The sequence below is a fragment of the Phyllostomus hastatus genome, unplaced genomic scaffold (assembly GCF_019186645.2).
Source record: "Phyllostomus hastatus isolate PE091 unplaced genomic scaffold, TTU_PhHast_1.1 phas_scaffold_1674, whole genome shotgun sequence".
NCBI classification, from domain to species: Eukaryota; Metazoa; Chordata; class Mammalia; order Chiroptera; family Phyllostomidae; genus Phyllostomus; species Phyllostomus hastatus.
Genome location: NW_025334011.1, coordinates 17,048,991 through 17,076,944, shown reverse-complemented (window position 1 = coordinate 17,076,944; position 27,954 = coordinate 17,048,991).

Below are 27,954 nucleotides of genomic sequence, written 5' to 3'. Positions count from 1 at the left end.
CTCATGACTTTGTCATGTCCTACTCAGCCAAACTCCTAGCCAGTGAGTGACAGCTGCTGAAATATGATTTGTAAGCATACAGAAAACACAAAGTTTTGTTTCTGATATCTTTTCTGATAGCCACAGCTTACCCAAACTCAGGCAAATAACTTAAAAGATCATACATGCTAAGTTGTTTCACATTTTTTAAAACTATAATTAAAGATAGACTTCATTAAAAAGGCATTACTTCTCAAAAAATTTCATATCCTTTTCTTTCCCAGAATTGTTTCTCTGAAGGATCTTTGTTCATATTACTTGTTTTGTATAAGAATTGAGGTTTTATTTGGAATGTGCAAAAAATATATTTATGCTAATTACACAGTTTTGAATCTTCTTTGGTTATGGGAAAAAATGAAAACCATCTGTTTACCGCCACCCACATCTTTTGCACAGTCTTCTACCCTAGTTGGCTTCGTTTTTTACTTGTGGATTGGGAAAGATAACAGGGGCCAGAATTGTGTTGGCACACAATGGCCTTGACTGTAATGCAGCTCCTGAAATTACTGATAGAAGCATCCTCTCACATGACCAGTTTCAATTACATATGGTCAGAAGGTTTCTACTTCATTGAGCAGGTTTGTGGGTTTCTTAAAGTTTTGCATGAATGGTAAATGGTGAAGAGGAGAAATGCTGCTTTAAATTCTGTGTTTTCTCTCTGATGTCCACTATTCTATATTACCAACCATGAAAATGTGGTCCATTGAGCCTGCTTGCATGAAACATCAAAAAAATAAAGAGGAAATTAGACCCAATTAATTAAGTGATTTACTCACCGATTTAAATGTGTCTGCATCAAGTTCTGGGTTAAGTATAAGTGTTCAAAATGGTATAAGACCTGTGTCTTGTTTTTCCTCATTGTTGAAAACTAGTTCTGAGTTCATTAACATCACTTAGAAATACATCCTTGGAGTTATACCATGTGGCAAATTCTCAAAGACTTAAAGAAATGTGAACACTTTTTTTTTTTACAATTAGAACCAGTGATCTACACCAAAATTGTCTAAATGTACTTAAAAATAATTCCCCTAAGAACTGTGTATGAAACTTTTAAAATTGCTAAGCTACCCCAGTAAGTTTCTCAGACTGACTCATCCCCCAGGTTTGCTGGTTCCTTAAGGAGCGTGCCTAGACCATACTCTCCACAGAGAAAAAAAATGTTCTAGAACAGAGAACAATCAGTAGTTTACAATGTGTCCAAAAGATTAGTGAGCTAAATGACCAATAACTCATTAAGATAACATGAGGTTAATTGTTCCTTAACATCCTCTGGAACTGAAAATCTTAAAATACTAAGTTGGAATAGAAAGGTTGTGGGAAAAATTTTTAATAGATTTTGCGTATGTGTGAGAAACTATACCAATACACCTGTAATATTTGTGTGACAGTATTTTACATATAAACTTTTATGTTTTCTATGCAAAAGTGGATATTAAGTATATGCAACTGTCAAAACTCATAATAGTATAACTGGAGGTCTGCATTTCACTACATATAAATTATAACACAACTTAAACAAATTTTCAAACTCTCAAGGTCATCAAAACCAAGGAAAGTCTGAGAAATTAAGACTGTCCCAGGTGACATGAGGACTATATGTAACATGAATACTGAATGGTGTCTAAGAACAGAAACAGGGAAATATTTAAAGGTGATTGAAATCCAAGTGAAGTATGGAGTTGGTAATAATGTAACAGAATGGGTTGTGATAAAATATCATACTAATGTAAGATGTTAATAATAAGGGAAACTAGGGACTGGGTTTGGAAAAAACTGCCACTTTTCTGCAAGCCTAAAACTATTCTAAAACTTTAAAAGCTTATTTTAAAAAATAAGCAGGAAACAAGCAGGATAAGGGGGTAAGTGGGATGGATAATATGGCAGTTACAAAGATGCACTGGAAATTCAAGAAAATTAAGATGAAAATATCAGTATATTTTTTCAAGCAATAAGTATAAATAAGCCATAAAGAGCAAGTGTTTTTATATACTGGACATTAGCATCAAATAAATGACCCTTCTATCAGATTTACTTTCTCATGATAAAACTGAAGATTGTCATCCTTACATTGTATTTTTTTAGCTGGGTAACGTTAAAAAGGATTGTACACATACAAATGACAATGGACTGAGTGGACAGTATAGTTTTTATTTTCACACAGCATATTCCTCATTGCAAATCATCTAATACCACTCTTCGGTCCTGTTGAATGCCACCACATGAGTGGTTACACACAGTCTTTATATGGGTAAATAGGAAAATTCGTTCATGCCTGCCCAAATGTTTTTCTCATCAGGTGTAGTGTGTGTATAGAGATGTGTAAAGAAAACTCTCTTGCAATGCCACCGATGTTTTTTTGTTAAATAAATATGCCACTATGCTATAATCCATAATCATATTTAAATCCTGTGGATCCTCCTCTTAATGAGCAGGGAGTCGTCCTCATCCTTTACTGGTGTCGGTGTTGACCAGGCCTCGGAGCGTCTCGGAAGGGCCAAGCACAACTGAAAAGCAGTCTGGTGTCGCCACATTTGGGCCTGGATGCTACAGGCGAAGTACCCACAGGATGTAGCATGATCCTTCCTTTGTGGGGCGCGGCTGCCGCGGGAACACCCCTTGCGATGACAAATCCTTCTGTTTTCAGTCAGCAGTTCTGGGGCAGAGGGTGGTGGAGAGGCCCAGAGTCGACGTAGACGGAGACGAAGATGATGAAGAGCAGCAGCAGGAAGAGGCTGACTGTCGCAGCCGCCGCGGCGCAGACCTCCATCCGCCGCGCAGCCTCCAGCAGCCCGGGATCTCGGAACTGCACGGGGCGCCTCGTTGCCACAGCAACCGCCCCCCGCGGAACCCCACGTTTACGGCGAGAGAAGCGGCCCGCGCGAACACCGCCCCCACGCCGGGGCGGAGGGCCGCGCTTCCTCCCCGCCCCCATCACCCACGCAGGAAAAGCAGGAACCAGACCGTCGCGTGGAGAGCAAATTGGAAACGCTTGCGTTGCGTTGCAGGGAGCTGGCCGCTCGGAGCCCTCCGTGGAGGCAAGTGCGAGACCCACGCGCCGGCTCCGCCTTCTCCGCCGCGTCACTCGGCCTGGGGCGCGACGTGGGCCGCAGAGAGACCCTCTCGCTGGTCCTGGGCTCCTCCGACACCTTCGGACCCCGCCTGGGGCGCCCGCAGATGGAGGACGTCAGAGGGCTGGCGTGGGCGACCTTTGCAGAACCGCCCCGAATCAAGGCCGCGGCTACCCTTCTCCTCCGCGCCCAGGGGCTCTCGCAGGGGATGGGGAGCACAAAAAGATATTTACCCTGAGTCCTAGTTATTGGAACATTTCCTGGACACGCCGTCTGTCCCGGGAGGTAGACACCTATCGCGCGAAGGCTGTTTGGGTGATTGATACAGAGGACGTCACAGCGCTTCCCAGAGCCTGCTGCCTGCAGTCGGGCCTGCGCGGTGGCCCCCTCGGCCGCCCTGGGGGCGCGCAGACCGCGGCTCCGCGACGCGTCCGCACCTCGGCTGACTCGCACCGTCCCGTAATTAGCAGGAACGCAGAAGGCGGATGGTGCACGTTTTATTTACCAAACCTCCTCCTCCCGCTTCACTGACAAAGACTCTGGCTCCGGAGACACTCGGGCTCCGTGCCTCGGCCTGAAAAATCCACCTCCAGGGAGCGAGGGTCTTGTCGCTCCAGGCTATAAATATTAATAAGTTGAGTGGCTGAGGCATAATCATTTTCCTTTAATTGCAACTTAACATGAAAACACAGACCCCTGCCAGTCTGGCCTCCTATGTCGGGATTGCTGGGTGTTGGTGTCAGCAGACTCCCTCTGCTCAAAGTCGTTCTTTGTATCCGCCTCCCAACCTGGAAACCATACTTTGCGCCTCCACGCGAGTTAAAATCAAGCTCCGAAAAATCCGAGCTGATGCCTTGTCCCCTTTCATTCAATCGCTTACATCCCCGGGGATATCAGAGGACCCTGCCTCAGCCCACCCAGACCCCAAGCTACTGGAGCCATTGTCTGAGGGGATTGACAAACAGCAGCGGCCCCGGAGGAAGTGGGATTCGCCCCGGGTTTGTTTAAAAGGCACCTGTGCCGCCACCCACCCCCCCGCCAGCCCCCCGCCCCTGGCCCGGGCGAGGTCTGCGGGCCGCCAAAGGGCCTAGTCCTCGCTGTGCCCAGGGAAGCAGCCCCCTAGGCTTCCCAGCGGCCTGGACTCTTCCGACCGCAGGCCCGGCTGCGCGGCGTCCCGCTGTGTCCCGCGCCCTCTGCTCCACCACCCCGCCTGCCCACTCTGTCCTCAAGGCTCCTCCCTATGTCACTAAAGTGAGCACGCGATAGAGAGGGGCTGAGAGGGGTCTGAGAGGGGGCTCAGAGCGGTGTCGCGGGTTAGGGTGGTGCAGGGCGTGGGCTGCTGCGATTTGCCGCGCTTTCTCGCCACGGCCACCAAAGCTAAGAGCGGCCTTTCGGCTCGAAGCTGGGAACACCCAGCCTCGCCCTGGCTGCGTTCATTTTCTAGGCCTCCAGCTCGGCGGGCTTCCACAAGGAGAAGGAGCCAGCGGTGACTGGAGGCTTTGAGGGTAACCCAGTCGCCCGAATGCAGGAGGGAGCTCAGCCACGTTCCTCCAGGGAAGGTAGCTGAGGCTAGGAGCCTTTCAAGAAGAACACACCAGCTGTCGACGCCTAGAGACCGTCCAGCTTTCTGCGCAGAATTCACTATCGAAACCGCTGGATTCTTTCTTCCTCACTTATTTTTGTTTGAAGAGTTAGTTATGTGCCAACAAACAGCTGTCCAAGGCACAGGGGTGTGATCCACTCCCTAGAGATTATTATCATTTAAAAATATTCATGCCCATTTACCCTATATGTTCCCATTTAAATTGCATCAAGAGGAAAATTCAAAATGCAAAACAAGGATTTAGGTAAAACACCCACAGCAGTTAAATTAGTACTCATTTTATTTCAGTGAAAAATGCAGACTCATCTGAGGCCCAATTAAAAATGCGATGTGCTCTACTACCTGAGGTGTCAATGATTGGACTGTAGTGGTCACTGAGTTTCAACAATGTTAGTTGTCCACCTTGGAGGTCAGATGCTTGGAATGTAGCTATGTGAATTGTAGGCAGTTTCTATAAGTCGCTCCAGGAGTAAGATCAGTTTTGGGGCTAACCAAATCAGCTTGCTGTAAAATTAACCTAGGCTCAAGGCAGCAATGGTTAACTGAGACCCAGAGTTAGGGGAACCCATTTTGATGGTCAGGGCAGGTCAGTGGTAACCTTATTAACACTGTTGTTTTCCATCTTCCCCTCTTTGTTTCCACCATTCAGCACCCAGATCACCAGTATGGAAAAGTTAGTGGCCTGGGAAGACATGAGGGTATCAGATGCAAGGCAAGTTGAGGTGGCAGCAGCAGGCATTTGGACAGGCATTTTATTTATTATTTCTGCAACCAGCAAGTGTTGAGTAGTTATTTAAAGACCCAGAGCTGAATGAAGACAGTGTGGGGTTGGTCTTCTCTAAAGGGAAATTTAGCTTGATCAGCCTGGTTTAGAATCAGGCCTATATCCTACATGGAGTAACATGTGTTGTATCCCCCCTTTTTTTTTCTGCCATGGTGGGTGGAGGAGACAGGCAGTGTTGGGAGGTGGGTAGCTACCAAGGCCTCCTGTCCCTTAGAGCACAGCAAGATGTCTGGAAACTTGCTAGTGGGAGCATTTCTTTGATCATCTTGGAAACTTTTTCATATTGACCAAGAAGAGTTTCATAAGGCTGAAACAGGTGTTTAGAAATTGTTTGCTAATCACAATCTTGGGATCTCTCTCTTTTCTCTCTCCCCCTCTTGCTCTCTCCTTCTCCCTCTCTCTCTCTGTCTCTCCCTCTGCCCACCTCCCCAATATATGCCCTTTTTATATTTGTGTTAGTTAAACTTTTTTTCTTGATAAAGATCAAAGTCATTCCAACTTGTTTCCCTAAAACCCTACTCACTACACCAAGTCCTCTCTGGCAGTAAAGTCTGGAACCTGTTTTCGAATTCTGCTAACTAAGCCTCACCCCACTCCTCCCTAGATGATGCAATACTAGAACAGGACCCAGAAAACTGCTGGGTCTGTCACCAGCTGGCTGAGTTTGGCTTTGAGATGCCAGACTGGACCAAACAAGAGCTGTGTTGAGTGATCCCTCAACCCCTGGAGCAGTGACAGAAATCACAACATAACACCTTCCATTTCTGTAGGACTTTAGAGCTGACAAAATTCTTGCTAGTTCCTTACAACAACTTCCCATAACTTGTATTTATAGATGAAGAAACTGAAGCCCAGGGAAGTGAAATGATTTAAGCCAAGGCCTCATGGAAAGATGGGGTCTTGCAAATCTCTCCTTGAGGTCTTGCTCTACCACACTCATCATTTTAAAGTTAGCGGTAAACACAGTGAATTCTAATCAGGGTTTTACCCTGGAATTCACATCAAATCTTTGCTCTGCTTGGCAGGAGGTGGGCACAACACATCTCTAGACTGCAGAGAGACTAGTGGGTTTCTAACAAGAAACTGGGTGCAGTCCAGGCAACAGAGCCAGAGACACAAGTGTGAGTGAAGCCTTTTCACAGGACAAAGTCTTCCAGCTAGTGGATGTTATTCGAGTAAGCAGCAGCCCCTCTTTACAGAGACAGCAGCAGGATAGGGGATTTCTTCTGTGGTAGGGATGTGTCCCCATTTCTCCACTTCCTTCTGTCCTTGCCTGATTCACTGGACACAGGCCCAGGCAGCTGGCTTTGATTAGCAGTACAGGCCATGGATGGGCAGTTTTTTCTTCTCAGAAGCTGTGGGATGTGACATTTATTAGTACTAGATATTCAACAATCTCAGACCTGTAATGCCTCCTGAATTTTACAGAGCATAGATACCCAGACACACCCACCATTCATGGCCATGAAAACTCATTCTAATATACACCACTCACCTGGTTAGGTCTTGAGACAATGATTCTGGGGTCTAAAAGAATTAACTCTAGTCTTTCTTTTGCTTGGATTTTAACATTTGCTACTTAGAGATACTCATGTCCTCATCCCAGTGGCATGAAAAATATTGCAAAAAGATAGGAAGCTGTATTAGAGGAGAGAAGATGGCATTTTTGATAGGTGGCACTGGAGCTAACAAAATTTTGAGGATTTGAAGATTTTGTAAACTACTTATAAATGTATGAAAATGAGTGCTCAACTGCTGTTTGCCAAAACAGAGTCTGATTAGTAATGATAGCTGACATGTATGAGCACTTATGTGTCTGGCACTGTGCTAAGCACTTGACACATGTTTCATTTCACCTTCATGACAACCCTATGGGGCAGTGACTATGACTATATGCATTTTACAGGTGAAAAAATAGGGGAATAGAGATATTCCCTAACAGTGCTGATAAGATGCAGAGTTAGGATCTGACTAAATTTTGTTAACCTCTGAATTAGCATAAACCATCAATCAAACAGATGAAGCTGGTTTCACCAAAGTTGTGGTCACTAATGCTGTGTGGCTTCATTTGGAAAGTAAGTCTTCACTACCTTAGCAAGAGCACATTTCAAATTATTTTTCATCCTTTTTTCCTCCCTCCTTCCCCTACCAAAGCTGAGATTCCTGTGGTCAGGCTTAGAGGAAAGTGGCAAGAGATTAAAAATGGAATAATTTGTTACCATGAGTTCCCCTTGTCACCTGACTATGTTCCATACAACTCCTAGTTAGCAGAACCCCAGGCTGAATCCAACTGGGCTAAAGTGTGTGAAGTAAATACCTGTTACCAGTTACTCAACATTCAATGTGTCTTAGGTTAATGACAATAGTGCTTTTTACACATATTGTATGTAGGAGGTCTGTCTGGAAAAAGTCTAGCCATTGTTAATATAACAAGAACAGTTTGTACAACACTAATGTAACCTGGCAGCCAGGGAGAGTTGACTGGAATCTGCATGCATGAACAGTGACCACTTCATTGTACTAGTCAGTGGGGGTGGCAGATGCCGTTGAGTGAGCATGTGTACTTTGTGGCTATCACATTCAAAATGACCGAGCAAGTAGAATAGTGAATCTGCATCAGATTTTGCATTAAGGGTGAACATTCTTCCACAAAAACTATTTGGATGATTCAGAAGGCTACAGCTATGGGCAAATTGGTGATTGGCAGCTTCATCACGACAGCTCGCCCACTCATGTATCACGTCTCATGCAGAATTTTTTTTGCAAAACATCAAATCACCCAGGTGACTCAGCCCCACTATAGCCCAGATTTGGTTCCCTGCAGCTTCTGGCTTTTCCCTAAACAAAAATCACCTTTGAGAGGAAAGAGATTTCAGACCATTGGTACAATTCAGGAAAATATGAAAGGACCTCTGATGGCAATTGGGAGAACTGTGTGAGGTCCCAAGCTGCCTATTTTGAAAAGGACTAGGTGTCAATGTCCTATGTACATGTTTTTGCATCTTGTATCTTCTTCAATAAATGTCTCTATTTTCACATTACATGGCTGGATACTTTCTGGACAGACCTCGTATTTACTGTCTACAGGACATATTCACTCCTGACCTCTCATTTTAGATGTTCGCTCTTTGCACTTGGGGTCTTATCTCTAATTATAAAATGAAAGGCTACGTCTCCTGTGAAAAGGTTCCAAGTTAGGCCAACCTGCTCCAGATAGAACCCAGTGACTCACTGAAGGAGGCAAGTGCAAATGCAACCTTCAGGACCAAAGGAGGCAGTCTTTCCCACACATGGTCCCACAGGGGTTTCAGTTCATTACAACTTGTACTATTGGCTCATATTTCAACTAGTTTTCCCTAAATTGTTCTTATTCTGGTATCCCAGATCAGAGTTTTGAAGGCCTACTATCCATGGGCCAATCTGCAGCATGCCCCAGAGCTGCTTTTCTGCCCCTCCTGTTGTAATAATCCATTTGTTTTTGGGTGACAGACAATAGACCAAATCTAGGATGTTAGAGTAATGTATCCAGAAAGAGGATGTATGTTAAATGAATTTCAAACATTTTTTCTCTTCTTCCCTTTTTCTTGTCTTTGTCAAGACAGAAGGTAGGACAGTCTACATGCAGGTTTCTTCATATGAGTGGAAGAATCAAGTTAGGTTCATGTGTGCATACACCCTTTGTTGTTGCATCTGTTTCTGTTGGGTCTGCTATAAACACCCAAACTTTCTGGGTAAGTTCCCCCCATTTTATAGGGCTGGAACTAGGGAGAATGAAGTATTTACCTTGTGCACAAAATTCAAGTGGGTGCCTGAAAACCCAGTAACCAATATTAACATTTTAATACAATATTTTTAAAAAATCTATATTAACACAAAAAAATCCATGGTGAATAAATAATAACAGTTTTAAATGAAAGCAGCATTACTGACATTTCCTTTTGCCTTAAACTTCAGCATGGCTTGTCATGATACTGCTTTCTTATTTATCTTTCTCTTAAATCAGAGGAAATGTGAGAGGCAGCAGGATAAACCTAACTGAAATCCATGCTATGAACCAGAGAAACTATATGTGAACCAAATGAAACCAAAAGTAAAATAATGTGTTGAAAAAATAAGGGAGAATGAGAGGGAGTAGCTAGATTAATATATAAATAGATTTTTATCATTGACAATTAAAGACTTTCATAGAGAAAAATCTGAAAAACCTGCTTCTCAGGAGTGAAAGGTCTTGTCGCTCTGGGCTATAAATATTAATAAGCTGAGTAATTATTAAAAACTTTGCTATAGTACAAAGTGTTTTTAGAACTGCACATTTTCCCCAGTTCTCCAAATATGTACACTAGTAACAATACTTTGTGTCTTTAGAGTGCTTTATCATTTTTCAAAGCATTTTTTGGAGGACATATTTCATTCATTCTTCTCACATCAAAAGAGTTAGATAGGACATGTTATCTATTCTCAAGAAATGGGTAGGTGGAATTGCTGAAGAAAAGGAAAAGTCACTTTCCCAGTGATTTTTTACATGTTTTTAAAATAATTTATTTACTTTTAGAGAGAGGGGAAAGGAGGGAGAAAGAGAGGAAGAGAAACATCAAGGTAGGGATGCTTCTCCCATCCCCCATACTAGGGATCTGACCTGCAACACAGGCATGTGCCCTGACTGGGAATCAAACCAATGACCCTTTGGTTTGCAGGCCAGCACTCAATCCACTGAGCCACACCAGCCAGGGCTGTTTTCTTATTTATTTCCCAAATAATCTTGAATTATGTGTGATCAGCTCCTTTTATAGATCAAGAAACTATAATCCAGGGGATTAGTTAATTAGATGGTAATATTCTCAAATATTTGTTTTATAAAAAGTGTATTATTTCATTGTTCTAGTGGTTTTGGTTGTTAGTAAAACTTAAAAAGGCCAATTGTACTAAGAAGTTATATTCTAGCATCAAAAAATGGTTTATGCCTCCATATCTAGTAAAAGCAACTCTATGCTTTGTTTTTAACTTCTTCTAAATAGCCTACATGTGCTTATTCCTGAATATGTCAACTTCTAAAGCACTAGTTTGATAGAAGTAAAGATTCTCTTAACCTGGAAATATGAATTAAGTACATGTACATGATTGGTCAGAAAAGTGATTTAGTCTTTTTTTCCTCTCTACACAGTGCCCTTGGTTTATTTAATATGCTGAATACATGCTGAAGTATAGAATCATTCTTGTGAGGTCTGGTTTTAATATACTACTTAATTTTATAAATAGAAGTGTAACACCAATAAATTAATGTTTAATCAATGATAATTCCCCTCCCTTATTCAACTTTTATTTTTGAATAATGGGCTCACATGAATAGTTTTAATAAGAATAAGCATATTATTTTACATGTTATTTAATATAATACTGTATAAATCATTCATGATTTCTATAGACTTCATACTAAGAAAATGGCTGTGCTAATTATTTTACTGATTTGCCACAAGATATTAAACCATGTCTCTGAAAATAAAAAATTAAGTGTTTCAGTTTTATTTTTCAGTCTTTATTGATAAAAATAATGTAGTTTGTCACTTACTATGCACTCCCTCTCTTCCAGGCACTACACTTGGCACTTTGAAAGCACTTATGGTATCACTTAAGACTTACAAAAGGATCAGAACATAGGTTTTATTAATCTCACTTTTAAGACTTGGAAACTGAGGCTTAGAGCAGGGGTGGCAGACACAGGAAAGGACTAAGCAGAGATTCAGAGTCAGCTAAGCTCTCTTCCCATCATGAGCTTTCAGTCACTCTGTGACAATTGAGGTTACCATGACCCTGCTTTCAAACTTTTATTGACCGATTTCCAGGGAAGAAAAAAATCATTTTGGCTCTTCCTATGCTCTGCCATATCACTTTTTGAAAGGGTTGCAGTAGTGTATAACCCTAGCAATGAAAAAGAGAAACTGCTGTGGCTCAGTGGATTGAGCGCCGGCCTGCAAACCAATGGGTCGACAGTTCCATTCCCAGTTAGGGCACATGTCTGGGTTGTGGACCAGGTTCCCCAGTGGGGGGCACATAGAAGGCAACCACACATTGATGTTTCTCTCCCTCTCCTTCTCTCTCCTTTCTCCTCTCTCTAAAAACAAATGAATAAAACCTTTTTTTAAAAAAGAAGAGAAACAGTTTCACTTTTGCCTTGATAGCATTGGATTTTGTTATTACTTTAAAAAGATACTACCTGGACAGATGAAATATTAAACTTTGGGATTGCTCTGTGTATTTCTTTGATTACAAATGAAGATAGATATATTTTTTAGATATTTGGTAACATGTCTTTCCTCTTAAATGTGAATTGTAGTTAATATACTTTGCTCATTTACCTATTGGTGTTAATGTTTTTCTTAAGAATTTGAATTTGTATTTTTCTTTATAAATTCATAAATTTACTTTATATTTTATACATAATAATCATTGTGTTTTACAGTGGATTCAAATATTGTCCTAGTCTGTGGTTGACCTTGTAATTTTTTTTGTAGACTACACTTAAAAAATTAGCTTCATTGTTAAAATGATCAATTTTGCAGCACTGCCAGAAGACTCAGTGGTAATTTGATTATACAGTATTATTTATCAAAACTAATTGAAGTTGACCATTTGAAATTAATTAAGGATGAACTTCCTCAAGTCTAAGAAGTCAAACTCAAGCTTGGATGGAATAGGGCACATATTTCTACCATCTTCTATCACTAAAGTAAGAGACACTTAAATATAATCATGTAAGCTTATGTCACCTTTATGTTTATCTTTAAAAATAGCAACTGACATTGTTAAATGTACCACAGTTTTTTGATCCACTCATTTACTGATGGGCACTTTGGAGTACTACCCAGCAGAAAGAAAGAAGGCACTCCTGCCCTTTGTGACAGCATGGATGAAACTGGAGAGCATTATGCTAAGTGAAATAAGCTAGGTGGTGAAAGAGAAATACCATATGATTTCACCTATAAGTGGAATCTAATAAAAAAAAACAAGCAAGCAAAATACAACCAGAGCCACTGAAATAAAGAACAAACTGACAGTAACCAGAGAGGAGGCAGGAGAGGGATAATAGGGGATAATAGGGAAAGGTCCACCAAGGAACATGTATAAAGGACAAATGGACAAAAGCAAAGGGAGTAGGTTCAAGGGTGAGAGGTGGGGATGTCAGGTGAGGGGACATAGTAGGGTGAAAATGGAGACAGCTGTACTTGAACAATAAGAAAACAAAAAACAAACAAAAAAATAACAACTGACATTGATTTTAACAGAAACTGGCATGGATATCTCTGATTTTATGTTTTTAGCTGTAAAGACATTTTAAATAAAGAATAGAGATGATATTTTATTTGGGTTATTCTGAGTAACCTGAAAGGATAGATTATATTGTTAACTCAGGGTTAGTCTTCACTTCCCTCTTCATGTACTTTCCCAAAATGAAAAATAAAAATTTTCTGAAATCTTACTAGTTAGTCTGTCAGTCAGCCTCTGGGGACTACTCATAACTATTCTCCCCTACTTATAAAAACTTTCTGAAGTGGAACTATCATGCACGTCAGAGTTATTTTTTCCTAATTTAAGGTACAGTCTCTGACTATATCCCTTAAAGTGGTGCATTTTAGCAAACACAAATACAACATACATGTAAACACTGAATCTTTTAAAATTCATTCATGGAGGGTTTTTTCTAATTTTAAAAAATGTGCCCTTGGGTAGTTACCAAAGGTCAGGAACACCCATTAGGTGGCACGAAGTTTCAGGGTTAGGTGTTACTCTCCCCTGCCACTTTCTCACTCCTTCGAGTTGCTCTCAGTTCTCCAGGGTCCCCAAGAGTAATACCAGCAGCTGGGCTATATCCAGAGGTCACACTTGCTTTTGGACAGAGTTGGAAAAACCCTCACTTTTTATGTAGGAGAATATGTGTCTTTGGCCATCTTGACAGTTTCTTTGCTGCAAATGTACAGATAACAAATCTAAATATAAAAATAAGTCAGGAAAATAAAATGTTTACAGAGCAGCACCTGCTCTTTGTGAGGTGTGAGGCAATTATAACTTGCTGCCTTAATGGCCACAATTGGCATTTGCCTGCTATTACTTTTCTTCCAGAAAGTGACCCAAAGCAGAGGCCTCTTGTTTTTCTTGGAGACCATCAACTTTTACACAATGCTCTGCCACCAAAAATGGGTTGTGTACTCTAAGAACTTTTGAGGGGCTTGATGAGTTAAAGTTCAAATTATACAAGTGAGATGGAAGAGGTTATATTTTACATCCAACAGATGCTACAGAATTGTTCAAAGCACAGTAGCTTCAGAAAACAGGATGTCCTTGAACTATGGAGTTAATTTGTTCCATGTGGTGTTCAGGATACCAAGAAATCAGTCCTCAAACAAATTTATTGCTGATGTTCATTTCTCGTCTCTCTCTTCTCTCTTACTTTCTGATAACTTATACTATATAAGCTATATTTTGGCCTTCCTTCTCCAGTTCTGACATCTTTACAGATATTTTTCTTTCTGACCTGTGCCAATGAGCTGATTGTATGCTCAGGGCTTGAAATGTCTCTTTAAAATTAATCTCAATATTCACTTATAAAACCAGCTTACAAAGTCCTTTTAATGAAAGAGAAGCCAGAAACTGTGTCCTCTGTTAAGTAGTAGTTTGCCATTTTGAAGAAGCCACTTTATTTTAAACAATTTTTTTTACATTTTAAAAGTGCACCTGATCATCCTACATGAGGGAAGGGAGTCACTTATTGTAAAGACCCCCAAAAATCCCATTGTAAAAAAGGAGATAATTCATAATTCTTCCTGTTTGAATCAGCAGCTACTATTTGTTATATCAAAATAGTTGCTGTACTCTCATGATTACATTTTAGTTTTCCACATTTTTGGAATACTTCATCAGCAATTCTTGGCTATTTTTAAATTGAATTTATTGAGGTGACATTAGTTCACAAAACTGTACAGGTTTCAAGTGTACAACTCATCAAAACATCATCTGTATCATATATCTATCGCCTCAAGCAAAATCTCTTTCTGTCTACATTTATCCCCACTCTGCCCACCTCTACCTACCCTAACCCCCTTTCTCTCTTGCTATCACCTCCCTGTTGTCTGTGTCTATGTTTTACACACACACACACACACACACACACACACACACACACACACATATATATATATTGCTTAATCTCTTTACCTTCTTTCATCTGACCCCCTTCCCCCTGCCCCTATGACAGCTGTCTGTTCCATGTATCCATGCCTCTGTTTCTATTTTGTTCATCAGTTTATTTTGTTCATTAGATTCCACATATAAGTGAGATCATATGGTACTTGTCTTTCTCTGACTGACTTATTTAACTTAGCATAATAATCTCCAGGCCCATCCATGCTCTCACAAAATTTTTGTAGACCAGAGTACAAAGGGGGAACCCCCCCAGAAAAAACTGGAATTATCTTCTGGAGGTCAGGTTCCTTGCAGTACAGCTTTCCCCTGCTAGGTGAGTGTTCCAGAAACCTGTCTGTATCAGTGTACTAGATAGCGTTGTTGTGATAGCGTTGTTGTGTGCTAGGTAATATTGTTTGACCTCAGTGAAATTTTTTGAAGACTCTTTCAATGCATTTGCCCATTTCATGATGGGTGATTTACAAGCGCACCTGCCCACACCACGCTGAGTGTTCAGCAGTTTTTTTTAAAGATTTTATTTATTTATTTATTTAAAAAAAGGGAAGGTAGGGAGAAAGAGAGAGAGAGAGAAACTTCAATGTGTGGTTGCTGGGGGCCGTGGCCTGCAACCCAGGTATGTACCCTGACTGAGAATCAAACCTGTGACACTGTGGTTCGCAGCCCGTGCTCAATCCACTGAGCTACACCAGCCAGGGCTGTTCAGCAGTTTTTGATCCCCCCATTCACCTGATCTTACCATGAGTGACTTTTTTTCTTTTGTTTCCCCAGATGATAAAAGTCCTCAAAGGGAAATGTTTTTGATGTAGAAGAGATGGAACAAAAATTGGCAGAAGCTCTAAAAGATATCAAAACAACAAACAAGTTCAAAAACTGTTTTGAGCAGTGGAAAAAAATGTCTCAATAGGTGTATTGCATCAAACGGGGAGTACTTTGAAAGTGCTGAAGTTTAAACACATAAGGATAAATACACAATTTTTTATAAATAAATTCCAGGTTTTTTGGGGGGCCCTTACCAATATATTCACTTATTTTCTCGGAGGTCAAGCGGATAAGAGCATTTTTTATCACAGGTTTCCTTCAAAAACAAAGCTCAAGTAACACAGGAATATAAAACAAATGCCATATTGATTTAATAGTGGCTTTGAAATGAAGTGGAAAGACCTTTGTTTAATTAACTCAGTCATTCATTTAGTAAACATTTATTACATGCTTGTCGCATGGCCCAACTGGAAGAAACATCTGTCTGTCACTCTGTACTTGCTAAACCCGAGGCATCAAACCGTGCCATCACGGCTGCCATTTATCTGAGCTTGCACTACATTTCAAGCTCTGTGCTTAGGACTCTATACACATAACTTTATTTAATCTTCTGAACAATCTGTCCATGTAGGTATCATTATTCTCATTTTAAAAATTGGGAAGCAGAGTCTTACGTGGTATGTCTCTCTCAAGCAGTGGAGCAGGGTTGGTCCCACTTGGCCTAACTCCAAGTTTGGGCCTGGAATCACGTTAAGTCCCTGACAAGTTCTCCTTTAAAAGAATACTGAGAATGAGTAAAGGTAAGAGGGTTGAAACCAAGGTGATTGTGAAAAGTGTAAACTAAAATCGCTTTTTGTTCTTTATTGTTGGTTTCGTTGTGGCTGCTGATTTGTTTTTGGATCATATTATTGTACCCTGTTGTCACTTGTATATTTACAAAGCCACCACTCCTTAATTTAAAACTATATAAATGTATTGTTCTAGGCCTCTAGTAATCAGTCCCTACTGCTCACTGATACCTGCAGCTTTCCAGGGCTTAGATACACCTGACTTACTTCCTCCAAGACTTCCCTGACGACTCAGGCTATGATGCTGTCTTCTGTCATAGACTTCCAATCACAAACACTGACACCTTTCACTGTGTGCTGCTCCAGAGCTATTTCCCTTTTCATGACCAGGGCAGAGCCTCTCTCATACACTACTGTTAAATCCTCTCTGGTGCCTTGCATGTGGTACATTCCTAGTAAATAATTTGCTTAATATAGGAAGAGTGCTTATTGCTTTTGAGCAACAATGGAGGTGAAAGGGCTGGATAGTCATGGTATGTTCAGTTCTCTGAGAATAGCAAGAGACTGGCAGGTGGAAAGGCTCTACTGAAAATCACTGTCAGTTTGTTAATTCCCTAAGAGCCCAGCCTGAGAGAAATGAAGTCCATGGTTCATAAAGACCAGATAAATGTTTTATATGGAAAATAAATTAGCAAATTCACTGTCAAATTTCAAATGACAAGGAAGCATGGAAAGTTACAGTTTAACTTCCTTAACAAACCTGTCACTGAGAGCCAGATGACAGAAACTGTCAGAGAAACCATGTGTCACTTTGGAGACAGACTGCTCCCTTACATACGACATTCATTCCTGGACCCATCCCTTAAGACTGGAAGAAGGGTGAAATCTCACAAAACCATTTGCCATTTGACTGTACAGAATTTCCCTTCAATTCTGAGGGTATTTTGAAGCTGTATAGATTCCCACCTATGAAAAAGAGTGCTTGTCATGGCAGACATGTTATGAGTCAGATAGGGCAGACCCAACTCATTTCTTTGCTATATAGACTTCCCAAATCTGGCACTGGCTGCTAAGTGTATCAGTGTAATAAGGAAGTAAGAATTGCCACACTAAATTTATGTGAAAATATTCCAAGAGATTCGTAGACATAATGATGAGATTATCATTATCAGTGATGAGCTAAGGACAACAGTAAGCTGATAGAATGAAACACTTAAGTGAAATAAGTAAACTCACTCACAACCCATCTGGTCAACAAACATTTATTGAGCATTTAATCTACTCTTTGCCAGGTGCTGTGTTTTGTGTTAGAGCACAGGTGGCAAACACAAGGCTCATAGGCCAAATCCAGTCCTCCACATTGTTTTATCTGGCCAGCACCTTGTTTTTACCTGGTGGCAGTGCTGGGCTGTCTCTTAGCTGTTAAGGAGTAGTTAAATTTATATAGTCCTAAAATTACGTTCAGCCTTTGAAGGCAACTGTGAGGTTGATGTGGTCCCTGGTGAAAATGAGTTTGACACCCTTGTGCTAGAGAAACAATATGAAGTTGGCCATACCCTGTGTTGTGAGAAGGGCTGTGATAGATTTAGGTGCCTCACAATCCTTGAAGAGTTCCATGAATTTACTTCTGGAAAATCAGCTTCATTAAGTCCTCAATTCATGACATATCACACTGAAGAATTACATGCAAATAGAATATTGATCATTTTATTGATAACTGAGGAAATGGCACCTGATGTCTCTGAGCAGTTCTATTTACTAAACAAAGCCCTAATATTTGTATTTCTTGTTCAAAGGAAACATCAGGTTACTATGGGTCATGGATGAAACTTAAGCAGACACAACTCCAACTTAAAACCTTACTAATGCAAAAGAAAGCATGGCATACTAAAAAGAATAATAGGTAATAATAATAATAGTAATGTAATAATAGAAATATTAGAGGTAGACAGATGTAGACTCGAATGCTTGCCTCAGCTGTGTGACATAGGGTAGATTTCTCAGCTTGGCAATAGAAATTATTAGCTAATACTATTACTAATTATAATACCAGTAATGAAAGCCCTTAATTCATAAGAGCAACCACCCTCAAAAGGAAGAGATTCCAACTGCTCTGATGGTTCATCTGGGAGCTGTCAGGGAAGTGGCAACACTAAGAGTGATTTGGAATAAAGGGCTTATTACATGGATTAGATGGTGTATGCTACTTTTGCCTCTGAGCTTGGGGCCATCCTCATCTCACATTAGGTCAGCTGAGCTAGCAGTTGGGCAGAAAAGCTGAATGTAAATATGAGAGTGGGAACAAACAAACTCACAGGGATAATCTAGATCCTGCATTTCTCTCACTAACCTTGACCTCAAGTCACAGGAGACCTGTAGGAGTTGGCACCCTTTGCCTTGGAGCTGCATGCACACCTAGTCCAGGTCTCAGAGAATTTTAAGCAGGAGATTTGGTGGGAGCTGAAGGAGCTACCAGGCAGGTGCTTCTCCTCACTGACAAGACAGGCCAACAGATCACAGACACACACTGCTGTGGCACCTGGTGACCTGCACTGACCATTGGAATGTCATGGCTCCTGCTTCGCTTCCGCCTTCCAAATCCAGTGCAAATTTCTTCTGGCTAAGTGTCACTTGGAACCATGCTGGGAAGGGAATTCTGGGGAACAGCTTTAGCCTAGTTCAGTTGACACAAGACCAGCAACCCCCAGTGGGAAGCATGCATTTCTTTGCAGCTGCAAAGCAGGCTCTTCCATCTTTCTCTAGTTTTCTGTTCCTTCTCACCACCATTCCCCACCCAGCCCCTTCATACTTTCACAAATCTCTGCAGAGTAGTTACTACATTCCAGGTACTATATTGGGTTCAGGGGGGGAAATTGTGAGATAAGACAGACATGGTACTTACCCTCATTTCTTTTATAGTTTAATGGGTGGAGACATTAATTAAATAACCATACACATAAGTGTAAAATTTCAACTATGGTTAGTGCCATGAGGGAGAGGGTATGTGATGCTTGAGAATGCACAAAAGGAGGATTTCACCTAAACTAATAAAAATACTTGAAACTTGATGATTAAAATGTCACTTCTTTAAAACCTACAGATTTATCTAGAAGCACTGATGATGCTATTGATTCTCGTTGACTCCTAAGGGCAGTCTCGACCCTCATCATCATAAGTACAAAGTCATTATAGTGGGCCAGAAGGAGGAAACTTGAAGATTATATCAAGATCTAAGTTTTGTTATCTAACAAATTAACTTTTTAGGGAATTCCAGGTCATGTACTGACAGAGAGCTGAGTCACAGAGAAGGGACTGCAATGGAAAGGTCAAGTACAATACCCGTGTTGCGCACCCAGTGTCCCTAGTAGAACATCCCATTGAATGAATCATTTTTCAACTCTAAGACCTGGTACAACTCAGATTACTATACAAAAGTGGGGCTTCAGTTGCTAAATGAATAAACTTTTTGTAAATGATGATCACTTTTTCCAAGGTGGCATAAAAATGAAAACATAATTCATGCTACATGAAGACAGGAACTTGTTTTCTCTCTGTAGCCCTGGCATTGTCTCCACCATGGGGTAGGTCCTCAGTATGTGTCCTGGTCAGCTAGGACTGCTATAACAAAACACCATGGACTGGGTGGCTTTTAAACAACAGAAATTTATTTTTTGCCATTCCAGAGGCTGGCAAGTCCAAAATCAAGTTGCGGGCACTTTCAGTGTCTGGTAAAGACCTGCTTTCTTGTTCACAGATGACCATCTTCTTGCTGTGTCCTCACATGGCAGAAGGACTGAGGGATCTCTCTGGGGTCTGTTTTATGAGAACACTGATCCCGTTCACATGGGCTCTACACTCATGACCCAATCACCTCCCAAAGACCCCACCTCCTAACATCATAGTGGGCATTAGATTTCAACATATGAATTTGGGGTAGAAGAGACGCAAACATTCAGTCTATAACAGTAAGTATTAGTTGAATGAAGTAATCCATCCAAATGACTGGTTAGGTATCAGGATCTGCCTCATATGTTAGTTATACTGTAGCAAATGTCTCATCTTTTCCAACAGCAGAAAGAGTATACAAGATTTCACACTTGAGACAGAATTTTCCCAAATCAAGTTCTCCTTGTATTTGGGGTCTTCCATTGTGTTGAGTGCTAAACTGGCTTTGACCCTTAGCTCTGTAATAACTTTTAGGTCCTCCTTACTTCAGTGGGGAGAGTTGTCTGAGGTTGACTTACCCCTCAGTCATTACCCCTGACTCTTGCACCATGCCAAATCCATCTTTGGTTTGCCCTGACACCCGGTTTTCAGAGAAGGTTTTCTGTTCTTTGGCTCTTTGTCCTATCTCTGAACTTACTCTTACTGCTCATTCCCCATGTGACTACAGTGGCCATGCCAGTTGAGGACCAGCAGGCTAAAACAACACATGAACAATTGTCTGATGTCTATAAGGCAGCTGCCAGCATGGTATGTGCTGCTGAATGGTGCCATCATAGGAGTGGTGTTCCAGAGCCACATTATCTAGATGCAGAGTGCAGGGGCTAGTCTTATTTCCTAAAATTTTTGAAATTACATGCGAGCTTAATTTTTTAAAGTGTTACTTTTGCTTTAAAAAAAGAGAACTTTTGCTTATAAAAGTAAAACATGTTTATTATAGGTAATTTGGAAAACATAAGATGTTACTAAGAAGGCACATTATCCATGACTTACTACCTAGAAATAATCATTATTAATATCTAGACCCTGTTTAGACGCCACAAGGTAAGAGCCATGACTTATAGCATATGTGGCATGTAAGCCTCAGGGAGCACTTTTTTCCTAATCAAGGGGATTGCCAAACTTGTCTCCTCTAGACAGTTCCAGAGCTGAGCATTACGATCCTGGTTGTAAGCCATTCTCCCTGCTCTTGTCAAAGCATCTTCCTAAAGCACAAATGTTATCTGTAACTTACTTGCCTAGGCTGCTTTCCATTGACTTCCTGAACCTTCCAGATAAAGTTCATCCTCTTAGCATGACACACAGCCTGCCTGCCTTCCTTCCTTCCTTCCTTCCTTCCTTCCTTCCTTTTTTCTTTCCTCTCTCTTAGCTTTATTGTGGTATAAGTTATATATAATAAAATTCACTGAAGTTACATGTATATTTCAGTTCTGACAAATGTGTTTTTTCATTGAGCCACCACCACTATGATTAGGATACAGGACAATTTCCTCATGTCCCTTTGATTCCACCACTTTCCCTTGTTTCCTGTCCCTGGAAACCCTGAAAACTATTTGTTTCATGTCACTGCAGTTTTGCTTTTAAAACAGAACTTTACATAAAAGGAATCACAGACAATGTAGTATTTTATGTCCAGCTTATCACTTACCATAATGCTTTTTATATTCATCCATGGTGTTGTGTGTATCCAAAGTTTGTTCTTTTTAATGATTGACTAGTATTTCATTGGGTGGGCATATCACAATTAGTTAATCCATTCATCAGTTGATGGACATTGGGTTATTTCCAGTTTTCACTATTCCAAATAAAACTGCTAGCAGCCTTTGTGTACATGTCCTTGTGTGAGCATATATTTTTATATCTCTCAGGTAGATTCCTAGGAGCAAGATTACTGCATTGTAATGATAAATGTGTCTTTAGCTTTAAAAGAATCTTTTAAGCTGTTTTCTACACTGGTTGTACCATTTTATGCTCCCTTTACTAGCATTTGAGAGTTCCAGTTTTTCTACATCCTCACCAACATCTGGTATTGCCCATCTTTTTCATTTTAGTCATTCCAGTAGGTTCCTCAGGCTGTTTAAGCCCACCCTCCAGGTGGCCCCCTCTTAGTCCAGTCATATGATTCACACTCAGTTCTAGATACAACCACTCTCATCTGTTCCCGCAAGTGACCAGCTTTCCTATGGAAGCTCCCTGCCCTTCTTAAGGCTGAACAGGGGTCCTAGCTCTAGCACTTACAGTATCCTGTGCACATCCACCCTCTCTGTGTTTGCTGGGTTTTTTACTGGCCTTCTCCTCCCAACTCAAAGTTCAGTGCAAGAGTGAAGAGTGGGAAGTTTCTACATATTTGCACCCCAGGGTTTACCAAAGAATAAAGAATTATTCATTGAGTGAAAGAATAAACAAACAAATCTTAAAACTTTAATGAGTTTCTAGTCACTCATCAAAACATGCACTCAGACATCCTTTAAAGAAGTCATTTGTGTACCTCTTCTTTCCATGGATGCCTTACTTTCCTTTGCAAGAAAGTAAGGCATCCAGTCCCAGACTGTAAGATGCAACATGGAGTGGGCCTTAGCTCTGACTTTACCCACTCTGCCCATCGAAGCCATTCTCTCATTCAAAATTGTTTATTAAACACTTAGCATGTGCATGCATTTTGGCTGTGTTCTGAGGGTACTGTGGCAGAATGGCTTTAGGGAAGGGAGGAACATGAGTGGGATACACTCAGGCAAAGCTCTGGGGAGTAAGGAGGATGAGATAGATTGAGAGACAGGAAAGGCATTCCTGGTTGCAGAGTTTCTGCTCACAAAACTGAAAGGTGGACCTGGTTTGACCCTGGTTAGAGCAGAGGGTCTCTGTTGAGAATTGTAGCACATGTTATTAGAAAGGTTCATGCCAATTGGGGGAAGCTCTAGAATGCTTGGTGGAGGGGCTTAAATTTTGTGTTACAAAGAGGCTGGGGAAAAGATGGGGGGCAGATTGATTGATTGATTGATTGATTTAATGTTTCATTTATTTTCAGAGAGAGAATAAGGGAAGGAGAAAGAGAGGAAGAGAAACATTGATGTGTGAAAGAAACATGACTGCTTGTAGCATGCCCCAAACTGGGGACCTAGCCAGCAACCTAGGCACGTGCCCTAACCAGGAATTGAACCAGCGACCTTTCGGTTCACAGGCCCTGCTCAATCCACTGAGCCACATCAGCCAGGGCTATTTATTTATTTTTAACAGGGAAAGAACATGATGAGGTAAGTTTTTTAGAAAAAGATTCTGATAACCATTTGAGGCAAAGGCCAGGGAGCCTGAGCTAGCCCAGAGCCATCTTTGATGTTTATGCTAAGCAGCACTAGCTTTCTGGGTCTCTAGACCCCCAGAAATCTTTCACATCTTTAGCAAGTGACCTGGTCCCCAGTCCCCAAGTCTGTTTCCCCAGAATATTCGCTGATACCCTAAGTCTGTTTCTGATTACATGTGGTCTTCATTGGAATGGCTTTTTCTCTGTTCTGGCCCCATTACCAAAGAAAGCAAAACTATTATGGAATAACTCTAGTTTCATTTGACCATACAAAGAGGCTGGGGGGAAGATAGTTATCTATCAGATAAGAAACATTAACATTGGCAAAGTGATTTAGAATTCACTGGCTATCTAGGAGGTCCTAGATATGTGGGAAATGTGACTTTCAGTAGGTATCTTACAAAATTATGAGTATGACCATTCAAAACTATTCTCTGAAGAAATGGAGTGGGCCTTAGCTCTGACTTTACCCACTCTGCCCATCAAAGCCATTCTCTCATTCAAAATTGTTTATTAAACGCTTAGCATATGCAAGCGTTTTGGCTGGGTTCTGAAGGTACCGTGGCAGAATGGCTTCAGGGAAAGGAGGAACATGAGTGGGACACACTCAGGCAAAGCTCTGGGGAGTAAGGAAGACTAGATAGATGGAGAGGTTCTTTGAAGGGAGAGGTTTTAGATAGATGGAGAGAACATTCCTTGTTCCTTGAAGGGAGGACTTGTACAAAGTTATGCTTGGTGGCTCACAGACTCATTGATTGAAGTGGAGCGAGATCCCGGGGACTAGGTACAGGGGCTGGAGTGGAGGTCATTCCAACTGAGAATTCAAATAGTGCCCTCTGTACCACTGCATTTTCAATCTGTCCTCAAAGGTCACAGGCCTCCTCTCTGAGCCTGCCTTATTTTAGGAAATAGCCATCTTCACCTCTTACACTAAAAAATTCCCACTGGAGAAACCACGTGAAGAATATTCTGTGAAGATCCTTTTTTGTTTTTAACAATACGGGCTTCTTTGCTTTTCAGACAGCTGGAAACAGCATGCAGCTGGTGTGAGCGAGGGATGCAGAGCTGTAGGCTAAGGCAACGTGGTGGTTCTCTTGTTTTGATGGTCATCACCAACATCTTTTTGTTTCTAAGCTGTTAGAGCAAATATAAAACACCATAAATTCAAATAAACTTGAGAGGATGCTAGTCCATGAAGGATTCAGAGTCCCTGCCTGGAGCTCTGTGTCTGGACGAGCCTCATCTGGTCCTTCTGATGGGGACTGGTTAGTTCCTGGCCAGGCTACTGAAAGAGGTGGTAAGCCTGAGACCTGGACCGACGTTTCCTGATAAGTCTGTCTTCTTCTCCATGTTGCTACGTCAGCTTCTTTCTCTTCTGTTCTCACTCACAATGGAAAACAGCTGGCCAACCTCCTTCCTCCTTAAAGATGGTTATTGAGTTCTGCCCTTTTGCATTTTCCCTTTGTGGCTTATAGCCCTTTGTCACTTACTGGGCAGCTGAGGTACAATGTCAGCATGAAGACTCATTACCTGCTCTCCTTGTTCTGCTTCAGCTGCTTCTTTGAAGCAGGTGGCCTCTCCATGATGAATATATTAAAAAGGAAAAAAGTATTCCTGATTTGTTGCTAGACTGGCTTATTACTAGAGATATAATTCTTGTTCTAGTTACTGGTTAAGTGTATTCTAAACCACATGAAGGAGCTTCATATGTGGAAAGTAATTTTCCTTCAGCAATTGTCAGAAGCAGTGATTGAACAAAGTGTAGGTTCCCAGGTAAATTAATTAGCCAATTAAGGGAGGTATAAATATTGGTTAGTTATGCATATGCAAAGATGTTTCCTCTTCCCAGAATGCAGTAAGTCCCGGACAGATGATGAAGGTAGGGGCAGAAAGAGCTACATTTAAGACAACCTGACCCTCCCCCTGAGGCAGAACTTCCCTGGCAGTGGTAAGCTGCTCAGGGGAGCAGGTATGCATGAAAAGGTATGCATGAAAAGTGACATCTAGCTAACCCAGGAAGAAACCATCAGCAATTAGTGATATGGGAGTAATAATTAAAAACATTCAGGCCTAGCAGCATTTCCAAATGTTGTCTCCAAATTAAAGTATTAATTTTAATGACTCTGGATTAATTGGTATCACTTCCTTTGGATACTTCCCAAATTTGGACAGAAAAAAATATAAGTAAGGGGGAAACAAGAAGAGGGAAGAGGAGGAAAGGGAGAGATAAAAGGAAAACACAGACATTTGTAAAGTAAATAAAAAATTACTTGTTGAAATTAGACCAAGGCTCCAAGGTCTCTGACTGCTGGGAAATGCCAGTTTGTACCAGGTCGTTCAGGTTGTTAAACCAACCGTCACTGAATAGTAAAGAAAGAGCTATTTAAATTTTGGCAGCTTGAGAGACTTTTTAAAAACCTCTTTTGCAGGGTTGATTTTAACATAAATCTTGAGCAAGCATAGCATGTAAAACACCACTTGGGGCCATTACAGTTATGTTAAGGTTTTATTTTCTCTCTCCAGTGGGATTTCTCTCTCCACTGGTATGGAAATGCCAAAACCATATAAAAAGCATTCATGGAGAAAAGTTTCCAGTGGCAGCAGCCAATCCAGTTCTTTTCCAAATCTGAAAGCTAGCACGGGGCCTGGAGACTGGTAGGAAATAGATGTTAGAAAAGATGCTGAGTGAGGAAAGCTTGAGGGGAAGATGAATACTTTCAGTGTCCAGGGGTCCCAGGCTTCAGGGGAAGGATTCAGATGCTTCCATTCATCACAGCTCAAGCTGAACAGAGACTGAAGTTTCTCATGTTTTTCGTAATGTTAATCTGCTCATCTGGCAGGAGCTGTTTTCTGTCAACAGTGAGAAGCTGCTAAAACCCAAAACCAAATCAAACCTTGAAGTTCATAATAATCACTATGCACATTTGTACTTTATTCCACACATTTCTGCCAACGTGAGTCATCCTGTTTCCTTTTCCCTTTTAAAATAAGGAATTAGAGGATCATAAAGACAAAATGATTATTTATAGTAATGGCTTTGATGAAACACACACACAGACACACAAAGCCTTTCTGGGGCATTTAGAGTAACACAAACCTGTGTTGAGCTGGCAGTCATATTTTTATACTGTGACATGGCCATATATTCAGGACCACTGAGACAGATAAGAATTCTGAGGTCCTCTGTGACTACACTGAATGCAGGAGCCTTTGTTCAGCTTGTGACAGTGTTCACAGGATAATGGACTGCGAGAGATATATGCAAATGTGTCCTTTTCCCATTACTGAAAGTGACCTTTATGATTAGATTGGAATAGCAACATCAATATCTGGTTAATATGACTTATTGGCCTAAAAGAAGGGAGAGTGTTCTCCTAGCAAAATTTAAAAACTTGAAGTTAGCCATGCCAAATTCTAACCTTCACCACTGTCGCAGAATTCTTGTGTGATGCTAAAGAAAGCATTAACCTCCATGGGACTTGTTTGTTGTCTTTGGAAATCGGGGGAAGCTGCCTTTGTCAGGAATGTTATGAGCCTTTATTAAGACTTTCACGTGAAAGTCAGAGGAGATGTCTAAGGTAATATCATGACATCTCAGCTCCCCACACAGGACTCTTTTCAGATTATTCTAATTCCCACCAGTGTGATGGGCTGATTTGGGTCAGATTCAGAGACAAGCATGTCAATAAAAATCAGTATTAAACGGAGGTGGCTGGGGAGAAAAGGGGAAGGCGATTAAGAGGTACAAATGTCTGGTTATAAAATAAGTGATGGGGATGTAACGTACAACACAGGGAATACAGTCATTAATTACATAATAACTATATATGATACATGACTTACTGTGGTGATTACTTAGTAATGTATACAAATGTTGAATAACTGTTATACTCTAGAGACTAATATAATATTGCATGTCAAGTATAATTACTTAAAAATAAAACTTTTTTAAAAATTAAAAAAAAGATTTAATGTCTACTGACAAAACAGTTCTGTTGGAGCTAAATATAGAAAACAATCAGGAAGGTGATTTTCCTGAAGGAGTGGTGTGGCCTCAGGAGCACTCTGCCTCTCCACCCACCCCCGAGGCAGGCCTCAGCCTCTGAGGTCCAGCATGTCTGCTCATTTAAGAGGCAGTGAGTTTAGCTGTCGCTTTACTGCTCTTTTCACACTCAGCATTGTTATTGATTTGCCCTGTGATAACACTTTACATTTTTTAAATGCCTGAAAATAAGTTGACCAGTTTCTCAGAGTCAACATGTGTTAAGAACTGGGGGAGGAAGACACAGCGCAAAGTCAGCGTGTGCTGACAAGTGCCCTGCAGTCACGGGCAAAGCAAGCAGAGATGAATGTGAATACATTTTTCAGTGAGGGCTGGATTTCAAAGGAAAAAAGAGTAAAAATAGTATTATAATTTAAAGAAAGAAAACACCAGCTGCTGTTAGAGACTCCAGACACTTAGTTTAAAAAGAAAAGAAAAGGTAAGGACAAGATTTGCAACTGGGTGAACATTTATACAGTTTACACTTAACTGTTTGCAAATAAAGAGGCATTTTAAAGTGTTACTAAAATGTATTCATCAAAAGACATTTATATCATCATGTTAAAATATTGTTCTATGTAAAAGAGGCATTTGGCTGAGTTTGCCATCCATAAGGTTACAATGGTTAAGTATTTAATTGCTTAGAAAGTAATGC